The sequence below is a fragment of the Agelaius tricolor genome, unplaced genomic scaffold (assembly GCF_023055355.1).
Source record: "Agelaius tricolor isolate 1412-34295 unplaced genomic scaffold, bAgeTri1.0.p SCAF_3, whole genome shotgun sequence".
Taxonomy (NCBI): domain Eukaryota; kingdom Metazoa; phylum Chordata; class Aves; order Passeriformes; family Icteridae; genus Agelaius; species Agelaius tricolor.
Window position 1 is genome coordinate 6,771,368 of NW_027269263.1, and position 25,043 is coordinate 6,796,410.

The following is a 25,043-nucleotide window of genomic DNA, read 5'->3' on the forward strand; positions in this document are numbered from 1 at the left end:
TGAAAAAAATCTTCTCCTTACAAACCCTTCTTGCAACCTGCTTGAAAATACAAAAATATTTGTATTTTCTGAAAAATTAAACAAACAAAAATCCACCCAAACAAATAAAAGCCCTCACAAAAACACCATAGGAAAATTACTTTCTTTTAAAGTGTTTTCCAGGTTACTGCAAAACTTTGACCATTTCTACATACAACTTAAAATGTCGTGCATTAATCAAAATTCTAGAACTAGAAGTTTCATCCTGCAATGCAATGAGGAGACAGTAACTTAGGTCTTTTAAAGTAAAACAAATTTTCTTCTCCTGGAGTTCCAAGCTGACTTAGGTAGCAGTGAAAAAGACAGCAGGTGAGATTAAGCATATTTAATAAAGATAGCAGGGGAAATTAAGCACATTTACCTTTATAAAGTCATGACAGAGATAGATGTAGTTGATGTGTTTGTTACCTGGGGTCATTCTGCTCATTTTTTAAACTTTATCTGGAACTGATTTGCCCCGGGGAATGGTGTATGCACTTAGGTTCTCCCCAGGAACACCAAGTGGCATGAAAAGATTAACCCTGGTGCTTTGAACCACAGAGCAAAAGGAGCCAATTCCTACCAATGAACACCAAAAGCAATTCAGACCAAGGCAAGAAATGTTTTCCAGCAAAGACTTCATCCCTGACTGCAGCTGCCCTCTGTGATAGGATTCTAGCACGGGTCAGAACGTGCAGGAAGAGAGCTGAGCACACGCACAGAAGTGGAGGTCACCAGGAAAGGGGGGAAGGAGAAGGGCTCCTCCCACCCTCTTCAGCCTTCTTCCTCTGCAGCCACACCACCGGGCTCAAGTCAGAGCAGGAATGCCTGGGGCATGTGCTTCCAAAGGCAAGTCATTCACAACCTAGGAGATGGGAAAGATCAAGCACAAATCCAGATAATTCTTGAGAACATCTATGTTTTAATGTAGATTCGACTGCCTTGGAAGAGGCAAAATAAATAAAACCTATGACTTAGTTCTAGAAGAAAATGTATCTAGGCTACAATGCCTATCCAGGACTAAAACATTCTTCCTAAACTTGTTCTCACCATCAGCTTAAAGCCCAGTCTTGCCAAGGTTTAGCTTTCTGGCACTCTATTGAAAGCATAACCACATAAGACCTTACTCAGAACCAGCTTTAGGTTTGGCAGGGAGACCACCTGACATCAAAGGTATGCTTAAGGCCATATCCATGAATTTCAGTGAAAAAGCAAGAAGCTGCAGGTTTTAGAGGTTTTTTAAATGGGTTTGGCAGCTAAATTATTCTGATATTCCATGCATGCTTCGGTGCAGGACAGCATGCAGGGGAGATGCTTAAACCAAAGACTTATGAGCTACCTCTGAGCTAAACCACCAGAGTAGAGCTCAAGCCAGCCTTGATAAAAAGGAGGGTTTATTTGTGCAAGCTCACCTCATGGCACAGCTAGAGAGCTTTACATACCCAAACTAAACCCTTCCTCCTTGGCAGATGGACCAGGCTGAGCATCTCTAGCTGCACCATCCCAGAGTGCCAGGTCCAGAATGATTTGTTCAGCAATTGCTGCCATTACAGTACCAAACACTGGACAAAGCAGAGATCTCAAAGCTCCTGCTCAGATACACAAAGAGTGTAAGGAATGGAAAATAAACCTGCCACCAGCACAAACAGGTTGCTGCAGACAGCAGGGGCTGCATATGGAATTGAGTGAGAAGTATGTTGGAATAACTGAAGGAGAGGAAAAATACCCTAGTGCTCCAAGAAGATCAACCCAGCCACCAGATCTTAGTCTGTAAAATGTACAGTATTCCCCAGGATACACCTTTGGTTTTAAACAAAGTTTGCACTGCTTGGATGGGAAAAGGGAACTTGGCCACACAGAATTCCCACTCCACTGGTACAAATGGATGGTGCCAGGGCATGAAGGTCCAAAGTCCTGCTGCAGAGTATGAAGTACGGTATTGTCCCATATGCTGGACTGCCATGGATTTTTGGTGTGTTTGAGGTAAAATTGAAGTCAAGAGTGCATTTCAGCACAGGTCTGTAGGGTCAGGTATGAGCCAGCCCCAGCGTGATGATTGCTCACAGTGTCAGCACAGCGTCCTTGTTCTTACACAGCACAATAGGGACGCTCATTATTACATGAGCACCTCCCTCAGGGCTGTTCCCTCAATCGAGGAGAGGAGTAATTATTTAACCGCAGTCCCATCTCCTTTGCATTCCCGTTAAAGAAATTCTCATGCAAAAAGGTAAGAGCTTGGCTACCAGTCCTTGGCCCAAATATTCTCCTGCTAGAGCTGTATTGCTTGCCAAGCCCTCACTGTTTTTACTTCAGGAGTTTGCAGCAGACAGACTGTGCCAAATCCAAAGAACTTTGTCATTAAAAGAAAAAAAAAAACCTAACAGTAGCAAGTGCTCTCCATGCTTTGCTAATCTTGTCAAACTGTACGGGCAATTACAGTTAATAAAAATTTTCTGAGGAAGCTTAATGACCATTTTAGAGCCAGACCAACTGTGCTTCAGGTAGACTGGTATGAACAAAGCAGCAGGGAAGAAACTATCTCTTGCTGTACCTTGAGCCCCTCTCAAACAAGAAAAGGACTCCCCAGGGAAACTGCCCTACTTTAGATAGCAATTTAAGTAGCACAGATCTACCCAGGAACATCAGCTTCTCTCTCTGCCTGCCCAATGAAAACACCCTTTCTACCAGCACCTGAGCTAGTAACCACAGAAAAAGCATGATCCTTCTCTGCATGAGCTGCTTAAAAGCACTTGAGGTCCTTCTTCCAAAAGAATAAACAAAGTTCACCAGCTCCAAGAAGAACATGTGCAAAAACACTCACCCTATCCCAACTCAACAAAGATAGAGATGTGCAGTAAAATGCCCTGCTCCACTACACTTGGCACCTACTACTGCATGTGACACCTACCACTTAAAGCAGTGGCTCCCAGATGGGGCAATTAATAGGCTAGGTAAGTATTTTTTAAGATGTCTAGCTTGGAAAAATCATAGTCATATCCAAAATTCTTTTGGTGAACAACTGACATCAAGTGAAAATTTACTGACTTGGAACTCATGTTTCTTTTTAGGGATAAATGATCACAGAGAACCAGACTAAGAATTCAAATATGGGTGCCTTCTTTTTGTATTTTTAAGGCATGGTCAAATTTTTAAGGCATGGTCAAATCCTCCTGAGGCCTTTCACAGGCTGTATATCCATCCAGCAAGGCTAAAGGCAGTTCCCATGGTAATCCACCCCACCCCTGGGTTTTTCAGACATTCAAATGCATTCAGGTCTATTCCTGAGAAAGCTTTTCTAAGGAGCAAGTTCCCTGTCTGAACCCAGCAATTAGATTACCAGCACTTACAGACACAGACAAAATTGCAAAATCCACCTCCAGACTACTGATGCCCCAAGCAGGAATGGTGATGCATCCACCATGGCAGAAGCATTTGAAACTCCACAGAGAGAGCAGCCTGGAGGAAACAGTGCCATCAGGTTTGCTGAGATAGGCATCTTTTGATTGTCTCACAACAATTAAGAAAACCTTAAAGTTAAATAATTATGAAGGAGAAGAGCAACACTGGGCCACCCTTTATGATTCACAGATCTCAACTAAACTATAAAGAACAAGAGATTAAGCCTCCTAGAAGGACTGATAATTTTGTTACCCTATTTACACTGTCATCATGATCAACTGTGATTTGATTTTAATTTTTGAATCCAGAGGAATTATTTATTCTGCTATAAAACTATAAATATAGCTTAATTGTTTGAGGTTGACATCCTCACTAAGAGATAAATAAATCTGTGGCAACATATACAAACAATTCAGTGAACACCTAGCATTACATATTAGCACCCAAAAAGACACAGTCAGATCTGAAAGTTCCACCAGAAGACTTGGCCATTTGTTGTAGCTTTGAGTTTTCTAAGAAAAACAACACCCTGAAAATAAACCTCCATTCAACACACACCATATGCACTAAGTTCCCAAGATAACACAGCAGCAACACTGCTCAAGGGATTTGTCCTGGTAGAGAAGAAAAAAGTTTACATGAAATGTTTCAGGGATTGTCGGCAACCATCAGGTGTGAACCAATCACCTTGAAAGCTCATCTCATCTTAGACTGGGTGTCTCAATATTTAGCTCTGTTAAAACCTCTACAGCAAACCTAATCACATGTTAAGAAAAACAGTACTGCTTGTAATACAGTCTCAAGAGAAAAAGCAGAAGGACAGGTATTCACACCAGAAGTTATAGAAAAAAATGTGGGTTTGTTTGTTAAAGACTTACTTTGAAAATGTCATCTTGTGCACGTCAACTGTTGGCATCATCAACAAAAATACATTTTTTCTTTTAACAGAAGTAACTGAAAAGACAAATAACTTAAGATGTCATTACACTTTCTCCTGGATTTCAACCACCACATGTTGCAATAAAAGCAGTGACAGAAAGAAAACATGATTAACTGATGGCCAGTCTAGAAAAATGCAACACTAAGTAATGGTTTCACCTTCAAATCAATGGTTTCACCTTCAAAAAATTTCCAGTACCCTCCTGAAGGAATTCAGCTACCTGCTACAGTCAACAGGTTCCCCTTTTTCAGTTTTCTTCTCTTATACCATTTTATGTGATGGATTTCTCCCCAGACTTCCACATTGAAGTTAGAGTTCTTATTTTTCTACTTCATCCTAAGACACTTCAAACACACAGAAGATGAGAGATGCTCACCTAGGCATATGATTTCTTCTCTAGTAGCACAGTAGTGTTTCTTTTTGCCTTAACTATGCTGCTCACACCTACACACTGCAGCAAATATAATTTTTCAGACCTATTCTTAGACCAGATGCATCTTTATTTTCTTCTTAAGCTATATAAAACAACATTAGACTGTCACCTCTGTCACACTCCCTCCAAACCATCGTTTGCTGAATTGTCTACAAGGACTTTGGCATCAGTACCAAGACTATTTGTGCTGACCAGAACTGCCTAGGTGAACACTTTGCCTCTGAGACCACCAAACACAGCAGTCCATGGTCTGTGCCTGGCCTCCTGGGTTCTGTAATAAATCTCTTTAATACTGTACGGAAGGGATACTCTAAAAAAAGTGTACACTAAGTAAAAATAAGCTGTGTCTTTGGTTTTGCATGCCAAAGCAAACAAGATTAGTACTCCACAAAGAAAATAACCAAGTTATTTACCACTTTGGAGTTTTACCAAGTATTTGATACAACCAAGATAAAGCTGAGGATTTTAGCCTATTTTCATTACAACTTGTTTTTGAATAATTGAGTCTCAAGACAGCATTATTTTGCACAAAACAATGAAAGCTCCAATACCTTTTCTCTACTTTTGGAGTAGAATAATTCTTAATCATTTCATTTCACAACAGTGATCAAAACAAGATGAAGAAACAAGTATTTTGATAGCAAGGTCTCTGTGTTCAGCGTTTCATAACAATTTTGTGGCTGCAGAGATGCTGTGTCATTCCAGACAGAGTGTATCTCAAAATGGAAACCTATCCAGAGGGAAAATGAAATGAACACAAAAGAAAGAGTTGACTCTACTGCTGTACTGCAGCCCAGCCTTCCTTAGTTCCATTGGTGAAATGGCACTGAAGTCAACTGAAGCCCTCTGCACACAAGGAACCATAAATTGCCATGAGGACTGATGAGGTAACGTCTTCTCCTAGGGGAAATAAGAACAAACCAGCTCCCAAGAGAGTCCATCAGGGCAGGAGGGGAGGAACAACAGGAAGGAGGAAGAACTCCCTACGAATCTGGCATCTTTAATTCAGAAAAACATCAGAGCTCTTGCAATTCCCACAAACTAAACAAGGAATCACACAGTTACTGTGGAAAAGGGGGAAGGGTCCAGCCAATTCTGTTTAGAGAAGGAAGTGAGGGGAACACTGAGCCAAGCACAAGAGGAATTTAATTTGGTGGAGAATCTACATTTCAATTTAGCCATTGAACCACTGCAGGTCATGCCAAGGGACATTTTTTGTTCCGTGTTTGTTCTTTACCTGGCAATAGGAAAATAAGCCTTTCCCCTGCTCTTCACTAGAAGGATCTTACAATATGTTGGAAAGGCAGGTCACTGTTTGCATCAGCTCACTGTGAATGACAGTGCCCATAACACAACCAGCTCACCACGTTCCTGGAAGTGCTCCCACCAAAACCCCTGCCATGCTGCTGTGCTTCAGAAACAGTGGTTTAGACACTGCTGGTCGGTCCAAAAGATCCTCAATTCGAGAAGGGAGAGGAAATGAAAAGCTGCGTGTTTAGCTCCCAGCTGAGTCTGGAAGTTGTGGAAGGTATACATACCACTTCACAAGGAAAGGGAACAGGAAGCCATGAAAGAAAAGAGTCATTATGTTGAAATGGTAACATTTTCTTGAGGTTACACAGGCCAAATGAGCATATCCCAGAAAAATGTGAATCAAAGCCTTGGTAAAGAAACAGAAAGCAATATAAGTGACAGCAGATAGAAAAAAAAAGGAAAAAAAGAAAAAAAAAAACTTTAGAAGAACAAAAAGTATCATATATAAGAAAAATTCTAAGCGCTTATACACAGAAATAAAAGAGTGCAATTAAATTTGATATCAGGAATTAGATAATAATTGAGAAAGCAAAAAGAGGTTTCTTTGCAAGGGCCTGTCCCACACACGGTGCTGGCAAAAGGTAAGTTCAAGATGGATTAAGTCAGGACTGACACAGCACAAGAGGAGGGGAAAAAATTGATTAACTAAGAGTAAAAACGTTGATTAACTCAGAGTAAAAAAGTTGATTAACTCAGAGTAAAAAAGTTGATTAACTCAGAGTAAAAAAGTTGATTAACTCAGAGTAAGGCACCATGTTCTCAACACTTATGAGGGGATTAAGTATTTAAGGGTTGAGCAGAAAATAGAAATATGTAATGGTCACTAATGGTCACAATAGTCACAAAGCAAGCTATTCAACCATAGGTACAAAATGGTTGTAGAAAGTATTATACATGGCAGAAAAGAAGAAAAAGACAGACAGAAAAGATTGCTGAAGTTCAGTACCAGAACAAGTTACTTAAGAGCAGCCACGCAGAGCTTCTGACAGACCTTATGACAGGCATAAAGGAGGATATGGCAAGAAAGGAGGGAGGACACAGAACAACCCTTCTCTCCCAGACCCAGAGCCACCATTAAATTTCTTCATGTGTCTTTGAGCATGTCAACTCCATTGTTTGAAGGGACTTTATGTAGACTTTCTGGAAAGCTCACTTTGAAGTCTATAGCAAAAAGTTTTAAAAAATATAAATTTTAAGATAAATGTAATATTTACAACCATATGCATCCACTCCCTACCCGAGGAGATGGGAATAAACCCTCAGTAGAGTGGTAGAGGGGAAAAACCCCCAAATTTATGTGTCTGTTGATAGTAGCAACATTGGATGAAGCCAATGGGAACTAACCACTTTAGATCTGCACCTGGCTGAAGGGCAGAGCTGTGCTGACATGACAGACAGGCTACTTCAGTTAACTGGTTTGCCAAACCCACATGCAAATTTGGCACAAGTTAGCAAAATGCAGTCTTAATGATCTGGCAGGGGAGGAAAAAATCTCTTCCCTGAATGACACAAACCCTTGAGCTGACAAAATGTCACCAGTAACATGACTAGTCCCAACATGCTGTGGGGATGGCAGGCTCACCAGTAGGATGTTCTGGATTCCCATCTGCATAAGACAAGATTTTCTGCAACACCACCTCTTCCAGTGTGGACACCATCCCATTACAGCAGTGCCATGCAGCACCAGGAGCTCAGCAGAGCTCCAGCTGAACCTGCAGAATCCTTTTACTCCAGGCAGGACTCCAAGAACACGGTCCTGGTATCACCATGCTCTTACTTAGAGTAAATGTAAGGAATACTCAAAAGCCCCAAATGACTGAGATTGAAATGATATAAAAATACAGCATTAGGATTAAAAAGAATCAGACACCACCACTTGAACAGGAATGGGAATGCTAAATGGAGTTGTAGGTTTAATCAAAACTTCCCCCAGAGCAGTGGGCAGAGATGACACAAGCTATTAACAAGTGAGAAAACTGACAACTCTGAACACACTGGCAGCATTTAAGTTAATATGAGAAGGGAAAAAAAAAAAAACAACAGGGTAAAATATGAATAGACATTACTAGCTATCCATTCTAATGTCAGAAAAGAGATTTTTCATTTTACCAAATAAGTATGATACAAAGCAAATTCTTTCCAGTAGGAAGAGGTTTTTATTTCACTTTCCTTTGAAAGATAAGTAATGAATATTCTTGTGATTTCTGGTGAGACAGACACACCATAACCTACCAAATGTACAAAATTTACCTGCCTACTTCAGATAGCTATGACAATAAAACTACCTCCTACATAAAGACCATGTAACCAGATTTTCTCTCAATTCATTATCCCTAGAAAGAGCCTAAGAAGCCTTATCATCTGCAAGGCTATTTTGTTCTCCTAGCTAATTAATTACTTCACTTAATAATTTTTCTTATCCTATAAGCCATCAAAAAACCCAAAAAGAAAATCACATTGAGTGAAAGCTTTATAAGATACAAACTCTGGAGAGAGTATATGGGTATATTATTCACATGTGCGTACATTCACATTCATGTAAATAGCTTGTATGTGGATGTAAGTATGAAAACACTTACACATGTATGTCTATATTCTGGCCATGTTTTAGAGCAAAAGTAGAACCCAAGCTCTAGAATTGTCAGGTTGCAGACAAGGGTTTCCAATGGAGCACCAAGCTCCTGGAGCCCTGGGAAGCCAAGACAAGCCAACTTGAATGTGCACTGGCAAACAAAGAGTAATCAGCTTAATAGCAATGGCTCCAGCCTTGGTTTCCAGCGGGTAAATCCGTGCCATGAATATACTTCTTGCTGCCTCTGCAGAAGACAAGCTTGAGGGGGTACATTCCATGGCAGCTTAAAACAAGTGAAGTCAGGGCTACCAGTGAGCAGCCTCCCTCATGCCAGCTCACAAGTTAATCCAGCAAGCTGACTCAAAGAGCTACATCAGTCACAAACCGACTGCACAACCAAGTAGAATAAACAAATGCAGCAGTAAACGACAGCCAAACAATCTTCAGGCATTTCTGGTTCCCAGCTCTGGCTCACTGTGGGATCCTGACAGCCATTAGAAGAGTGAGTTTGAAAAGACAGTGGCTGGGAAGACAAGAAAGAATCTCAGTACCTGCAAGGCTTTGGTGTTACTTGCCACAGAAATGCACTCTGTGTCATCCTCACGTGAGAGAGAGAGTTCCACTACTTTCAGCAGATCCATGTTAATGTTCTCCAATTCCACTTTTACTGTGACTGAACCCACTTTTGGACAACAAAGATAACAGCCAGCTGGGCAGAGCACTGAAGAAAGGAAAAGACAGTCTACAAAGTATTTTACTTCTAAGATTTTGAGAAGGCAGGTAATTTAAGGTCTGGCATGGAGCAAACAACCACCTAGAGTCTATGGAGCAAACAGTATGATGGATTTCTGGTCTGCTTCAAACCAAACAAAGAAAATAGGCTGCTTGTGTATTTATTCCCAGACTTGGCCTCGAGTGAAGTATGAACAGTCATACAAACTACCCTAAGCAGCAGGCTTAGGGTAGCAGCTACAGGCAGAGGGACTGGGTCAAGCAGCCAGCCATGGTAACCTTCTCTACATGCACAGCTGGAAAAAGACACTTTGTCAATAATCTTTAGCTGCTGTTCTTCTGCTTTGTGTATTTAGGTTAAGGCTCCTTGGGGCACTGACTACTTGTACTTACAAAGCACTCCCACCAATGGCACCATTTAGCATAACCCCAAAATGTTAGAAGAAAAACAGCAAGGGCCTGGGGGAGCTGGCACATTTGTACCTACGATGTATTTAGAGGATATCAGCCTTTTGTACTCAACATATTCTAGAGGCAAACACAAAATTTGCCAACTTTCTTCTTTAATATAAGTTTCTCTTCTGTCTAGAATAACTCCATACATACCAGACCCTAAAAGAGCCAACAATAAATTACTAACAGCACAAAGAAAAATAGCAACTCGCAATAGAAGCATTCAGACAGATCATTTTCCACACTTCTTCCCATCCCCTCAGTTGCACTGACAGACATGTCTTTATGTGAACACAGGAGCATGCTATTTGAAGCTTAAGGCTCTGAAACTGTAAACTTTTCAACATGAAGATATGGTTTATAATGAAAAGTTCTGAAGTCAACTCATGCTTAAATATTTACAAATCCCTAGTGATAAAGACCAAATACACAAACCCACACAATGTTTTTTTCTCAAAAGTCACCACATAATCTCACCCAACATTTCTAGGTTTTAAGGTGTATCTTCAGTTCCATGAATTATAAATCAAACAAACAGTTTAACAACCTTCAGAAGATATTTTCTAGATGCACAAATAGTATTTACTACTATGAACTTCTTAGAAATTACACTTTTCCCTGTATTTCCTGAAACTTGTCACTAAGACTTTATTTAGACAGCCTGTCAAAGACTTCTCCTCATACACACAGAAAAGAACTCTTCTGTTATCTACTCCTGCAAGCCTAGCATTACCAGCCAAAGTGGAATGATCCTATTCTGTTGTCAGACAGAACAGACATTAGAACTACAGCTTCTGTGATTTAAATGAAATGTCATTTTCATGTGCAATTTCTTCCTTCTTCTTAGTAATAGTTTTAGTCTCCGTTGACTCTACCTTCTTTTATTTAACAAACATAGGTATATTTTCTCAACATCTGATCAATACCTCTTCTTTCTATTGTGCCCTGTCCTTTCTCTCTCTCTCCAGTTCTGTTCCTTACACATATTCTCCTTTTCTAGTATTTTCACTATGACAGAAGTTGACCTTTATAACATACAGCTTTTGAAACTGGATAAACCGTTTGAAATTTCAGCTTGAGAAACTGATAAGACTGAGTATTCCACTGTAGTACAATTTAAGTGCATTTTGAGTAAAAGCAGGATCACAGCTCTGTCCACAGACATCAGAAAATAGAACTAAATTTCAAGTTAAACATTTAAACATAAATCAGAACAAAATGTGCAGAATTTGGAATTCAAGGAAGCCCATTTTCCTGCTCTTGGAGAACCTGAAGGATGTGGTTACATGTTGATAGTTCAATTTCTTTATCAACATCTTGTCCCAAAGCAACTGATCTACTTAACACCCATCCCACTTCACCTTAAAGAAACAGTAATTCTATTTTCTGGAACTATTCCAGCTGTGCTTTCATGTATAACAACTGACAATTGAAAGGGAGAGACATTTCAAGGAGGAAGTAAGATTTGTATATTCTCATTTTGCTACATAAATTACAAAAATAGGTAAATAAGTAATAAATAGCTAAGTAAGCACAAGGTATGACTGTACAGAAAAGCAGCACCACAAGCTGAGCCAAATACTAAGCACTCAATAAAAATGCCTTACTTTGGTGGGTATAACAAAATGATTTTTGTAAGTGCACTTAATAATTCAGTTAAGCTAAGATACATAAAAATGCTGCTACTGGATATCTACTCCAGAATCAGGCAGGTTCTACATCAGGGCAAAAGCATATTAGGTAATGTCTCTTTTTTTCCTTAGGATCTCTAATATCTACCTTGTACTGAAAGGTTTGTTTTCTTTCTTTTCTTTTTTTAACCAAAATTGAACTGGAGATCACATGTCAATACTGAGGTGTACATATATATATATATATGCACTGAGCATGTACATACACAAAAATTTATATCCCCAACATTGCTCCCAAGTTAATTCATGACAAATTCTTGGCTTTGAAATAGTGAAATACTTAAATCATCAACACAGTCTTACTTTTTTTTTTAATTATTCATCATGCCATGAAAGCAATTTTTCAGTCAAAGTAGACAGCCTTTACAGGGGAAAGGGGGAGGAAAATAAAATGAAAAAGAAAGTGGGAAAGCCACTATCAAACAGCTTAGGAGCCTTTAAAAATTTCCAAACCAACTCATCTCTCTAAGGCAGCATTTGCTAAGAGTGTCACTGTATCCACTTTTATCTGTGCCAGTCACTAAGCAGCACATTCAAAGATATAGTCCCAAAGGCTTCTGAAAGACCAAGACCTGAACCTTTACCATGAAGCAGTCCCCACTTCCCACCCACCCACCTCTTCTACTGCATTACCCCCCTATTGCTGACTTAAACAGCAATAGACAAAATCAGTGACTGAAAAGAACATTCTGCCTATTTTAATGCTAAATCCTCAAAATCCTCACCATGACTCAATTAGAAAGATTAGATGATCATTGGTTGAACCCTCAATATCATGGAAGTAAAAGAAAAAGATTTAGTGTTAAACAGCAGCTGTATTTTCACTTAGCTATGCAGACATTTCATAGCCACTTTGCCATACTGGCTTATGTCTGGGGGTTTGAATAAAAATAGTTAATGTGCTTGCTTGTTACACCATGAAATGAAGTGCACAAAGCAATTGCCAAGACTGGTTTTGCCCATGAAAGGCAATGGTCATTAATAGCTTGTATTTGCAGAAGGCTGTCAGAGGAGCAGTGTGCCTGTGCTTCCTCCAGTTTTCTATAGTTTAACCATACATGAGGCAGCAGGAACAAATGCACTACACATTTCCTCATTTCACAACAGGTCATGCCTGCAGGACAGATGACAAGTCATGCAAGCCTCAGTTGCAGAAAAATATTCAAATCCTGTAAATTTGAGGGGGTGGAAAGGTGTGTGTCTCTTCATGGAAACAGTATATTGGGAAAATGTGCAATGACAGTAATAGTTAATCAGTATTTCATCACTTTCTTTTGCTGTCCAGACCAGTACCTTGGAGATTTGAACTCCTGTTCTTTTTCATACCTGTTTTTCTTGAAGGAGATAAATTTCTTTCAGTAATATTTAGACAGGAAACAGGCAACAAATGGACTACTCATACAATCATGTCTGGGCTGGACAGGCAAATTTTTCAGGCATCTTCAAATAGGTCTACCTGGAAATCCCAGCAGACAGCAAAGTGAGCCACACTGATTCACCTGGATGGGAATCACACATGGATCTGTGTCCATGGTTATTAAAAGTGTGGCATTCTCTCTCTAAGATTATGAATTATCTAACAAGCAGAACAGAGGACTGAGAAGATGACAGCATGCCCACACTGTGTCAGCCATGAGAAGTCAGGGATTTTCAGCAGCTGGACAAGGAAAAAAATAGACCAGGAAAATCAGACCTATTCAGCTGAAAAGTTACATGCAAGAAAAACCAAAACAAAAAAAGTGACATTCTGAGAAACAAACAATGTAGCAGCAGATAGTACAAGTACAAGCAGCTCTCTTAGCTTTATTAGACTTCAGTGTAAGTCTCCTACTAGGCAGGAGAACATGAAGTTTACCAGCTCTCATAAGGATGGCGCCTTCAGCTGCCCCTGCCTTCCTGAGACACAGGACTGTGAACATACAGACCAGTTGCTGGAGATGACCCTGCTTCAGTAAGGCCTCCCAACACCCACTGTGTAAAAGCTGGAGAGCTTTTAGGAAACTGAAAGGACATGGGAGTAGCCTGGGAGAAAAGGGAAGAAGGTTCAGGGTCCTCTTGCTAGGAAAAGAGACTTACCATCAATGCAGAACTCTAAGCAGACTATGGGAAGAGAGTCTTTCACAGCCTATCCTCAGTTTGGAGCACACCTGCCTTAAACACAAGGTCTTCTGACAGGTGGAGAGAGCCCTCCTAAAGTGGTGACATCATTTACCTTCTGCTGATCTGGATTCAGTCTATTGCATATTTTCAAACTTACCAGAATCCAATAACATGTCAACCCAATGCACTAAGATTACTGCTGTACTCCTCTGCTGTAAGCTGCAATAGTTTTTCTTGCTTAAAAATTGGCAAACATTTATCAATCTTTGTAGAAACCAAGCTGAAGCTTATTCTGTTTTCTCCCCAACTGTTCTTAGTAAGAGGCCTCTACCTAAATTCTCTTAGTTTGGAAAGGCACTTCTGAGTATGATGGCATTAGAATGACATGTAACACAAAGTTTCTTCCCTCTCCACCTCTCTTCCCCCACAGTTTTCCAGAGTTCAAACAGATTCTCATGAAAGTCAGGGAGAGCAAAGCTGGAAAGCAAGAGAAAACAGTGTCCCAAGCACAAATTTTCAAGTAGGGAGGTATGAAACCCCAACACCTAAGCACTTGTAACAAAACACCTGTGGGAACTGGCTAGGTGATAGGTGCTATACCTATTGCAGGTGACATTAACAGAATGAGCAGAAAGTAACCCCATGCCTGTTCTTCAGGTGATTTCAATCCACCTCTGACATTAAGGCTTGTTTCAGTGGCAGGATGGCTGAGAGAAGCCCTGTGAAGTGTAGTTCAGACTCTTTGCATGTATTTGTAAGATGGTGTTTAGAAGATGGGTGCCTGTCCTGCTTGAGGGGCTGCACAAACTTAGTGAAATATGCACTGTGGAGAAAGGCACACCCCTGCAAGGACCATCTTGCAGGTAAAACCCCAAGTTCTGCCATGGGATTTGAGTCTACAAAATCTGGGATGAATGATTCTTACAGCTAGTAATCAAGAAGCAAAAACAACATGCATGCTATTAAAAGTGTGGCATTTATATCTCTAACACTATGAACTATTCAGCCTAAACAGAACTATAAAGCCTAAACATGCTTTCCTAGGGGTTCAGTAGGAGCAAAATGCAGCACTGAATCAATTTTATCCGGAATAGCGTGGGAGGAGGGAGAGTTCCTTTCCTATTTTGAGAGCAACATCTATGCTACACATGCAGAGCCAAAGCCTTCTAATCCAGCAGGCTGAATACATACTAGTTATTCAAACTCAAGAACGTGTGCATAAAAGGAATTTCATACAATTAGTCCCCGTTGTCCTCCTCAGTTCATGCTCTCTGTAAAGTTCTTATTCCAGTGTTGCTACATTACACACTCAGACCCATCTTTTTGCCTCCCACATTGCCTTCAGTAATGTAAAAACATTAGATAAGCAGGCAGGGATGTGTAAAAAGAGAGTATCTGTACAGCCACTGATCTATCATTTAGTCAACAGGCGCCATTCATAGACCATTTTAGCAAAGCAAAAATCAAGTGAGGCAGAATGAAAATGGGTAATGCTATTTCAGTCTCAATGTTAGGAAATGTGTCAATTTTCTGCCAAACTAATGTAATGGAACACAGTTCCACTGTGATTTTATAAAGATTTTTTTCATACTATTTTAGCAGACCATCACTCTGACCAGTGTGCAAAAAGATCTTATGGAGAAAAAAATTACATTTATTCTCAACTAATGAAAGATTCCGCACATCTCTTTTATACAAAGATACAAACTTTTGTATCTTTATTTGCTAAACAAATGACAGAAGTTTATATCTTCAGCTTGAAAGCAAAGAAGAGTGCAAATGAGGAGCACTGAGCAAGGAACTGATCCTGGTTTATGAGAAACAGCATGAAAACTAACACAGCACAGGGAAAAATTAGTTCCAAAAACACACTTAGAGAGAAGCTGTGTAAGTCACTGGCAACATAAGTATCATATTGTAACCAGGAAAGAGAAGAGATAACTAAATTCCCCTCAAAGAAGAACCTTGTTTCAGGAGTTCCTTTGATACCTTCCAGCTTGGGACAGTGGAAGTACAGAAAAGCAGCACGAAGGGAGCTTGGGAATGTTCCCACTGAATCCCTGCAGCCCCACTGGAAACCTCCCATCACTGAAACAACACTCTTTCCCCTCTTTCCTAGCTTCCCCAATTATTAATTTTGGTGGGGTTTTTTCAGCTGCTGGAGCATTTCATAGGGACACAACATGGAAGGCTGCCAGCCTTCCCAGAGCCAGCTCTGAGTAGAACACTCTTGGCTCAGCAGCAGACCACAAAGTGCAGCAGAAGGAAACACAGGGCCTTGAACTCACACCCATCTTGCTCTTGCCCTCCATACACACCCCCTAGACGCAGGTCTGCTCTGAGTCCTGAGCAGTAACTCACTGGTGCCCAACACCATCTCTGCTGGAGACCATGGTACCTGCCAGCAGGCCCTACCCATGGGCAAACCAAGAACTGCTCAGGTTAAAACTAGGCAAATCTAGAAGTTAAGATGCCAAATATGACCATTAATATGTACTTTTTGCTTCCTTCAGGAGTTACAAGAACTTACAGAGTAACTATAATAGAGACTCGTTATTTAGAGCTGACAGGACAACACCAATGCAAAGATCAGGCATGGTGGAGCAGAGAAGTGGTGATAGGAGCTGCCCTGTTGTCCTCAGACAGCAGGAATACTGCAGGAGTACAGGGCATCCCAGCCTCCTCCCTTGCTCCAGAGGCAGTTTGATCTCCATTGGCTTTAGTATTGGGGTCAGGATACCATTACAATAATGATAAATTCCTGGGAATAGGGTCTCCCAAGTAACAACTATGAAGCAGCATGAACTTAGTGTTCACTTCACTTTCATGCCAATGACCCCTGGTCTTCAGTCAATTAAAAGCTTTATTCTAGAACAACATCCTGACACATACCACCAGGCCAGCCATCACCAGTGGCTTTTGATTTGTGCAGAAATAGAGGCCATGTATGCAACTGGCAGCCCTAAAGGATGATACACTTCCCTTTGTTTATAAGGGGAATACAAATAAACCACAGATATACTAGCAATACTGATATGTACTTATTAGTATTTAAAATATTCTACAGAAATCCTCCATGTCACAACGATCATTCTGGAAGCCATCCTTAAGGAATTCTAGGGAAAGTGAATGTGCCATTATTAGGGACACACTTTCTTCCCTGTTACCAAGAAAACCAGCTTCTTGAAAATTCTTAAATAATCAAGGATTTAGCATTACACAACCATGCACAAAATACTACAAGATTGCAAGAAGCATTCAGTCACTATCATAACAATAAATCCATAGGGGCGGATTCAGTGGAGTCACAGACCAAACCCATGTTTCTTTCAAAGGCTGGAAAAAAACGTGGAAAAGAAAAAGGAAGGGATGTGTCAATCCTTCCACACCTCATCCTTTGACAGTAACTACTCTATGCCATCTGGCTATTAAGGACTGTCAGCACTTGAAGAATATCCATGATGCTTTCCTGACTGCTTCTACAGAAAAGAAAAAGGAAAAAAAAAAAGTCCTAGAAAATTCAGCTGACATACTACAAAGTGAAAGCTATCATCCTGCTGCCTCCTTTTTCTTTGGGGGGAAAAAAATACCTCAGCTGTACTTACTGTATTTCTTAGCAAAATTGCATTTTGAAAACAGTGAATATTGCTGAATTGGTGTGAGGATTATGGCACTGAATATTAAAAACCCAGGTGACGGAGCAAAGCCCTCACCCCGCGTACACCTCTTACCGCCCAATGCGTTGGAGCAGAGCTCACTTGAAGGTAAATGCAAGTAACAGAAACCAACACCTAACTTGTCTATTTGACATTTCTTACGAAGGCCGGCCTTACAAAGAGAGCCTGAATTCAGTCCCCGAGGGCTTCGGCGGGCCTACGTGAATCTCTTACCTGATAGGCAGAGGAGCGACTGGCCCATCTCACACCCAGTTGCCAGTGACTCCGAATGACTTCACTGCCGCTGTGGCAGCAGCACAGGGCTCGCAGGGCAGAGCTGATTTGCCAGGGAAGGTGCACGGGCACATGGCAGATACAACCACAACTCCTCCCACGGGCTGAGGGAGGGCTGGCATCCCGCCGGGGCTGCCTTGGGAGACAGAGCTCCCAGCGAAATCCATTTAACACATTCCTGCACAGCTTCTGCCGATACCGTCCCTATGGTCAGGCCAAGCTAAAAACAAACACCCCTGCCCGGCCAGCTGTCTTTGCTGGAAGAGGAGCGTGCATTTTTACAGAAACAAAGATAACTGAGCTCGCTATCTTCTACAGAAGTTTTTCTGGTGTGATTTTGTTCCATTACATCTGCTTGGGTAGCTAACAAAAGCAGAGCTACTGGAGCAGGAATGTACTCAGGTATCTTCATACAACATGTTACATTTTTAAATGCTTGGTTTGTTTTTCTGGACCTTCCCATATGTATTAAACCAAAGCATTTCGAAGCTACCATCTGTAGCACAGGAACTGACACATTCTCTGCTGCTTTTATGTATTTGTTCATTTAGAATTGTGTATTAAGATTTACTAAAACGCTATTGTATTAAGCAAGCGCAACAAATGGAACTTACTGCAACTCAGATATTTCTTATAGATTCCATCCTCACAAAATATTAATGAGCATAGTCAGTAAGTGCAAGATTTACTTGTGAGTATCACTATTCTTTGTATCTTTTGTCATTAAAAATGAAAGCTAAAAATACATGTACACCTCCCTGCTGCATACTTCAGTCCACATTCAAGCAGAAACTCCCAGACAACCAACATAAACAACTGTGATGAATGTTTCAATCTCCAATGGGCAGTGGGATGAACACCATAAAAAGAAATTAAGACTTACTATTTTCCACCTCCCCTCAAAACACAAGAGTCTAAACCAACTCCTGTTTGGTCAGTTGTGACTTTGTAAACTCTGTATCTACCAAACCACACACTGCTAGGAATAGCATAAATCTCAGAGCAAGGATTACAAAATCATTCTCAGATTTTGGTTGGGGTTTTCTCTTTTAAGAACCCTAACAGACATCCCTGCAAAGAGAAACAGTTCAATCTGCTTTTAGGTTTCAAAACTAGCACAGATCTATTTTTTTCTGCTGGGTATACACTGAATGTTTGAACAGAAGATTAGTCATAGGTCAGACAATATAGCTTGTTATCACTACACCCTTCATTTGAAGGAAAACCAAATAAATTGGGTATATATTTCAAACAGCTGAAACGATGGTAAAAGAAAGTAAATTCTCCTGGGTTTCCTTTTCTAAAAAAAAAAAAAAAAAAATTAAAATAAATTTTTTAAAAATTTAAAATCCCAGCTTCTCATCTGACATGTAACCAAATGTTTTTTGGCCGCTGAAAAATCCTGCCATTGGTCAGGCTCGGCAATAGGCACATCCCCTACACCTGGTGATGCGCGCTCAGCCCCGCATCCCGGCCCGGGGGGGGCCAAGCCGGGAGCGGGGATCTGTCAGGCCGCGTCCCGGCGCCAGCCCCGGGCCGGCAGCTCAGGCGAGCGCGATGCCAGGTTAACAATTTGCCTCCCTCCTGGACGCCGCGGCAGCCCTCCATTTTGTCAGCCGCCTCAATTTAAACGTTTTCCAAGGCGAAGGCAGAACTTCAGCATTTCTTCGGGAGCCTTCCGGGGCTTTAAAGCATCCCCGACCATTTTGCGGAGCCAGCGCTCCGGGCTAAGTTTAGCAGGGCAGCGGCGCACGCCGCGGCTCACGGGCAGCGCCGAGCCCCCCGCGGGGCAGCCCGCGGGCTCCTTCCCATCGCTTCTCCCGGCGGCGCCTCCTCCCGCCCCGCGCTCCGGCGGCGCCCGGCTTCCTCCCCGCACGGGGAGAGGCAGGTGGATGTCGGGAGGAGGGCAAGGAAGGGACGGGAGGCAGGAGCCGCCGCGGGCAGCAGGGTGCCGGCAGCAGGTAGGGAAGGCACCGCGGGGCGGCCGCCGGTGCCGTGCGGTGCCTGTGCCGTTCCCCCTCCCTCCGGCCCCCGTTCTTACCACCTGCGGAGGCGGCCGGAGCCCGCCCGGGCCGGGGCAGCGACCTGTCCACTGCGGGCGCTCTCCTCCGGAGGTGAGGGGGCGGCGGGGAAGGGCATGCGGGAGGAGGGAGGGAGGGCTCCCGCCGCCCGCCTCTCCCTCACCTCCCTCCCCCTCCTCCTCCTCCTCCTCCCCGCCCAGGCTGGCCCGGCCCGGCCCGGCCCCCCCCGCGCCCCTCGCCCCCCTCCCGGCTTGGCTTCCGCGGTGCGGCCCCGGGTCGGGGTCCCCTGCGCTGCTGCGGCACTTACTGTGTCACCCCTGTCAGTCTGGCTGCCTGTTCCCTCGGCAAGGATAGGAGCAATTGCCCACTAGCCTCGCCGCTGCCGCCCGAAACAACTTTGTCTTCTTCCAGTCGCTGGGAAAGCTCCTCTTTTTCCTTCTTCTTCAATAAGGGGGGAAAAAAAAAAAAAAAACAACCAAAAAAAAGTCCTCCCAAAAACAACAGCCAAGCCTCAGCAAATTTAAAAATTAGAAAAGAAAAAATATATTCGGCTTTTTTTTTTTTTTTTTAAGAGTGGGAAGCGTGAAGGTGGGAGGGGAGAGGAGCAGAAAAAGGAAGCATTTGGAGCTTTGGAGCTCTTTTCCCTCTCCTTCCCCCCTCCCAAGATGGCTTGAAAAAATTAAAAGGGGACAGTGGTGAGGGGGGCACACACACGCCGAAAAGCTCGGGAGGAGGGAAAAAGTTCGGGAGGTTGGGGGTTTTTCTGTGTGTGTTTGGTCTTTTTGTCTGTTTGGGGTTTTTTTGTTTTGTTTTTTTTTTAAAGCCTTAGAATCCCAGAATGACAGAAGCGACTACAAACACCCGGGAAGAGCAGGCACAAGGAGAGGAACGAGCGAGAGAAAAGAGTTTTGCTGGTCAGTAAACTTCAAGCTGCTGCGATGAGGTCATTGGTGTAAATATAAAGCGATGGCGTCATTTGAAACCAATCCCAGTGAATGAACTCAGCCGGGGGGTGAAGGTGGGGGGAGAGGGTGAAGGAGAAAGAGGAGGAGCAGCGAGAGAGGATCCCTGCGGGGCCCGGCGGCAGCGGCGGCCGCGCAGCCCCGGCGGCGTGAGGCGATGGCGGAATGGGGGGGGGGGTCTCACTGTCCCCAGGGGAAATACGGGCCCCGCTGCCCACGGCCTCCAGCGACAGCCGCCGGGCCGCCCCTGGGAGGAGCCGCGGAGCGATTCAACCGAGCCGCCGACACTGCCCTTCCCCGCCCTTCGCCCGGCCCTCGCTCGGCTCCGGCCTCCCCGCAGGCCCTCCCCGCCCGCGGCCCCTTCCCCGCGCGGGCCGGAGCCCGCCCGGCGTGTGGCGCCTCACGACGCCTCGGGCCCGCAGCCGTGTCCGCTCGGCCTTGTCCGCTCGGCCGCCTCCCCTCTCCTCCCCTCCTCTCTGCCCTGCGCCAGCTGAGGGGGCATCCGTGAATACTGCCCTGGCCTTTGCTTTCACGGTGTGCCGCTGTGCGGTGCGATGCACAACCACCTGGGTGTGAAGGCGTCACATCCTCCTGTGGTAGTGCTATGGGATCGTACAACCACAGAGTGTTTGAGGGAAAGGAGCTTAAAGTCATCCAGTTCCAGCCCCTGTCACTGAGGTGGGCAGAGCACCCTGTGGGTCATGTGGAACACTGGGGGCCTTTGCCCTTTCAATAGCCTTCTTAAGCTTAAAAATCTGAAGCCACACATTGAAAATCTATGCAGATCCACAGAAGTAGATGTTATTTTTGCCTGACATGTATCTGTTTGGGCTAGTGCCAATCCGAACTGGCATGGTACATCCTTCAGGGGCTGCATGGGTCCTGTGTGCCATGCATCCCTCTTCCAGACAGAATATTCTGCAGTACACTTTCTCCCTTAGGGACATCATTACTATGGGGAACTTGCTGGCACTGCTGGGCATGCAGGACAGCTTGCACACCAAAATTCAAACTCCAATCCATCACCTCTGACGGCTTTGAATCCCTGTGCCAGAAACCCTTGGAAGACAGCACCAGTAAGAGGATTAACTGCATGGATCCTTACATTCTTGGTGGCTGTCTCTTCCAAAGTGCCATCGGAAAAGCATGTGGCTATCGCTCACAGTAAAATGGTTTGGGTGTTTGGTGTTTCAGGAAGAAGGTCATTCAATAAATTGTATGGGGGGGAGGAGGCTCTGTCCTGTCAATATTGACCAAGAACCACCTTGATGAAGGCCCTCGTGCTAAGGAGTTGTGAGCTGTGTCATGAGAATGCCTCGTTGGCACTTGTACTGAACAGTCATGTCCCGTGTGAGGGAGTGCAGAGCAGGCAGGGAAGAGAGAAGCCCAAGCTCCACGACAGAGACAAAAGATCAAAAGCAGTGAAGAAATTATGGTCAAGCAATTAACATTGGGATGTTCACTGTTTTGCATGTGTCCCTTTCCAGTAAATGAAAAGCAGTTTTGCCCTTCTGTCTCAATAAAGCAGTGGCCCCAAAGATGCCTTTCTCAAACCCCCAAAGTGCCCACAGCATTAAAAATCTGCACAATTAACTGCTGGTTAATGGAGCTAGAAGTGACCCATTTTGACTAAGGGGATCAGAGAGCGTGCCAGAGGAACTGGAGGTGACAGCCAGTGCCCCAGCTCTTTCAGTCCAGAAAATTGCAGGAACAAACAGTTCCAGCATGGTTATCCTCACAAAGAGAAGTGGGGAGCAGTGGAGAGAGGTGCGTGGTGAGGAGGAAAGCCATTTCAATTCTCTTTTCCCTTTTCTCATCTCAACTCAGTAACACCTTATGTAACAGGTTTGGGTTTTGTTTAAATTGTGAGGCTGTGAAAATTTCCTGACTGTAAAACTGTAACAATAAGAAGTACTTGTCATCTTTTGAAAATATTTTTCTTTTCAGAAAAAAAAAAAAATATATATATATATATATATATATGCAGAAAAGCCTGTACTAGCACAGCAAATTAAAGCTTTTTCAGTATAGAGTCGGGATATTTCTTTTCCTAATATAATAAAAGATGTGACAAAACCAGTGGTATCACAATTAATTCCTGCACATTGAAATTATTACTAAGAATAACTTTTCCTTTTCAGCCAAGCTTGAGCCAAAAGTCTGATTTGGGAGAACATTGCAGGGTGAAACTGGACAGGTTCATTGCTAACCTCAAGACACAAACAGGAGGAGTCAGGAAGACTCAAACACAGCAGCATCAGACCTCACTTCATTGAGAGTAGAAGCTGCATCCTTTGCCTCCTGTTTGCAGTGGCCAAACTGTGAGCTTGTTGGCAGCTGACATCCCTCAGCTGGCCATGGCCACTTGAGTAGCAGCAGAAACTCCTTTGCATGTCAGAGTTTTAACATCACTTAACTCTTTTTTTCCCCCTGTCAGAGCCATCTGGGAGAGAGAGTCCCTGGCTTTGCTGGTGTCCCTGGCTGCTGACCTCCTCTCCCCAAGTTTTTAAAGTCTGTCAATTCTATGAAACGTATTTTGCTGCACTTCTGGTGATGCACTTTTTGGCCTAAGTTCACTGTTTTTGAGAAAATGGTACTGAAAGAGTTAAAGTTAGTGTTCCTTTCTTGTGCCTCCTTATGAGGCTTATGAGATAAGAAGATCAGAAGTGTCTATATGGGGTGAAACAAGGGCAAAAGACATTGTGGTGGCTATCCAACCAGCTATGCCACAGCCCTTGAACTTTGACACTCCCCCCTGTCCTACCCGTTCAAGCCTCACTTCTGGCAGGAGTGGCTCCAAGTGTGTCACCCCCTGTTCCTGGGGGCCAGGGAGGGGCAATAGCTGCGTACTTTCAAGAGCTGGAGGTCATGCACCTTTTTTACAAAGGTTTCTCTTTCTTTATTACTAAAAGCTAGTGCAGTTTTTTGTTCCTTTTCCAGCTAATGGACTTTGTGGCACTTCATTTGGTTAATCAGTTAGCAGTGATTAAACAGGGGAAAGATAAATGACAGCCTGAGTAACGTCATCATGGTTTCTGCGTGGTGGAAAGGAGTGGTTTGCCAGGGAAACCTCTTGTGAAATAAGTGAGAATTGAACTATAAGCACGGAATTTACCATGCTTTAAAATCCCCTTGTGGGTACTCACTTCCTCCAGAGGCTGAAGTGGAGTTGTTGAAGAAGTTGCCATTCCCACACAGCTCCCAGTCACCGTCATGGCTGTCTTCTGCCAAAGGCCTCCCCTCCCTACCTGCAAGCTGCTCACTCAATCCCTCCCAAATTAGCTTTGGCCAAAGTCAACCAGAGCAGCTTAAGAAGTTTAAATAGTAGAAGTCTGTTGCACTGGTTTGTTTTGGCTGAGATGGATTAGGGGAAACCCAAGTCACCAGATGGGAAGTGAGGTGATGACTTTTTCATGGACAGCTTCAGGGGCAGTGGGAAGTTGGGCCTAATCTGCTTTCAGAGCAGGCTTCTGTACCAGACATAACTGCTAGCGACTGTTCCTCAGGGTATTTAAAAGTAGAAGTGTTGCTGAGATACTCACATTGAAACATTTGTAGCATTTTTAGATACCACTTCCTTTGTTGGCATGGAGAGCAGGGTGAAGCAGTCAGAGCAGCACAGGTTTGTGGGAGAGCAGCAATGGGAACACGAGGATTTGGAAACCAGCAGCTATAGGAGATGTAGGACTGAGGGTGGGGAAAGAGCAGAAGAGAGAAGCTTGTGGCTATAGATCAGTGGGAGATCTCAGAGCTCAGTCCAGAGAGGAGGGATTTGAGCAGCATGGGAAATGCAGAGATCAGAGACCTGGGGTGGCGAGCAGCAATGCTCAGGGACAAACAGCGATTCTTCCCTTCCATGTGTGCATCCGAGCTTGGAAGCTCCATCCCTGTGGAAAATGGTTGAATGAGAATAGCCTCACTAGTCTGACACTGCAAGTAGTTTTCATAGCTCTACTTCCCTGCAGCTTCTCCAGGACTGCCAGATTCACAGCCCATCCAACAATCTGGGGATGGTATGCAAGTGGAGGGGTCTAGGTTCGATGCAGATATGGGCTTTGGGCTGGAATACAGGACAAAATGGAGCAATATTCTTGTTGTCTGAGAGAAAACAGTGGGTGATTTGAAGCAATGAAAGAGAAAAGAAGAATTACAGGAATGGGAGCAGCAGAAAGTACACAGAACAAAGGAAGGAGAGCATCAGCTGTTTGCTTCCCTGTAACTCCTTACTTCATAAACCCTGTAACCATTACTCAATAGAAATGTACATTACTCCTATCTCTACAAAACCCTTTATTTTTCTAAGCCTTTTGTGGGACAGAGTAGCATCATGAAACCATGTTTTATGGATGTAAGATTGAGTTACTGACATGAAGTAAGTCATCCAAGGTAGTATAGCAAGATGGTTACAGATCAGAGAAATTAACCAAGTTCTCTTAAATTCCAAATCTAACCACTAAT

At 43.3% G+C, this 25,043-nt stretch overlaps 1 protein-coding gene and 1 long non-coding RNA gene across 6 annotated transcripts in view; one reads left to right on the forward strand and one right to left on the reverse strand.

Annotated features, from left to right (window-relative positions):
* The window catches only part of DUSP16 (dual specificity phosphatase 16), a 60,778-nt gene extending 40,327 nt beyond the window's left edge, over nt 1-20,451 (reverse strand). For 2 of the 5 annotated variants that reach the window (XM_071422321.1, XM_071422323.1), the window contains exon 1: nt 19,931-20,451. The gene's annotated coding sequence lies outside the window, so the exon portion shown is untranslated. Of the gene's footprint in view, nt 1-17,542; nt 17,615-19,643; nt 19,807-19,930 lie in introns of those variants that run through there. The other 3 variants (XM_071422320.1, XM_071422322.1, XM_071422324.1) reach the window with 2 other exon arrangements.
* Nucleotides 18,977-23,554, forward strand: LOC139587770 (uncharacterized). Its single transcript, XR_011678479.1, has 3 exons — nt 18,977-19,563; nt 20,447-20,537; nt 21,527-23,554. It is a non-coding gene; the product is annotated as an uncharacterized lncRNA (long non-coding RNA).
* The last annotated feature ends 1,489 nt before the right edge of the window (nt 23,555-25,043 follow it).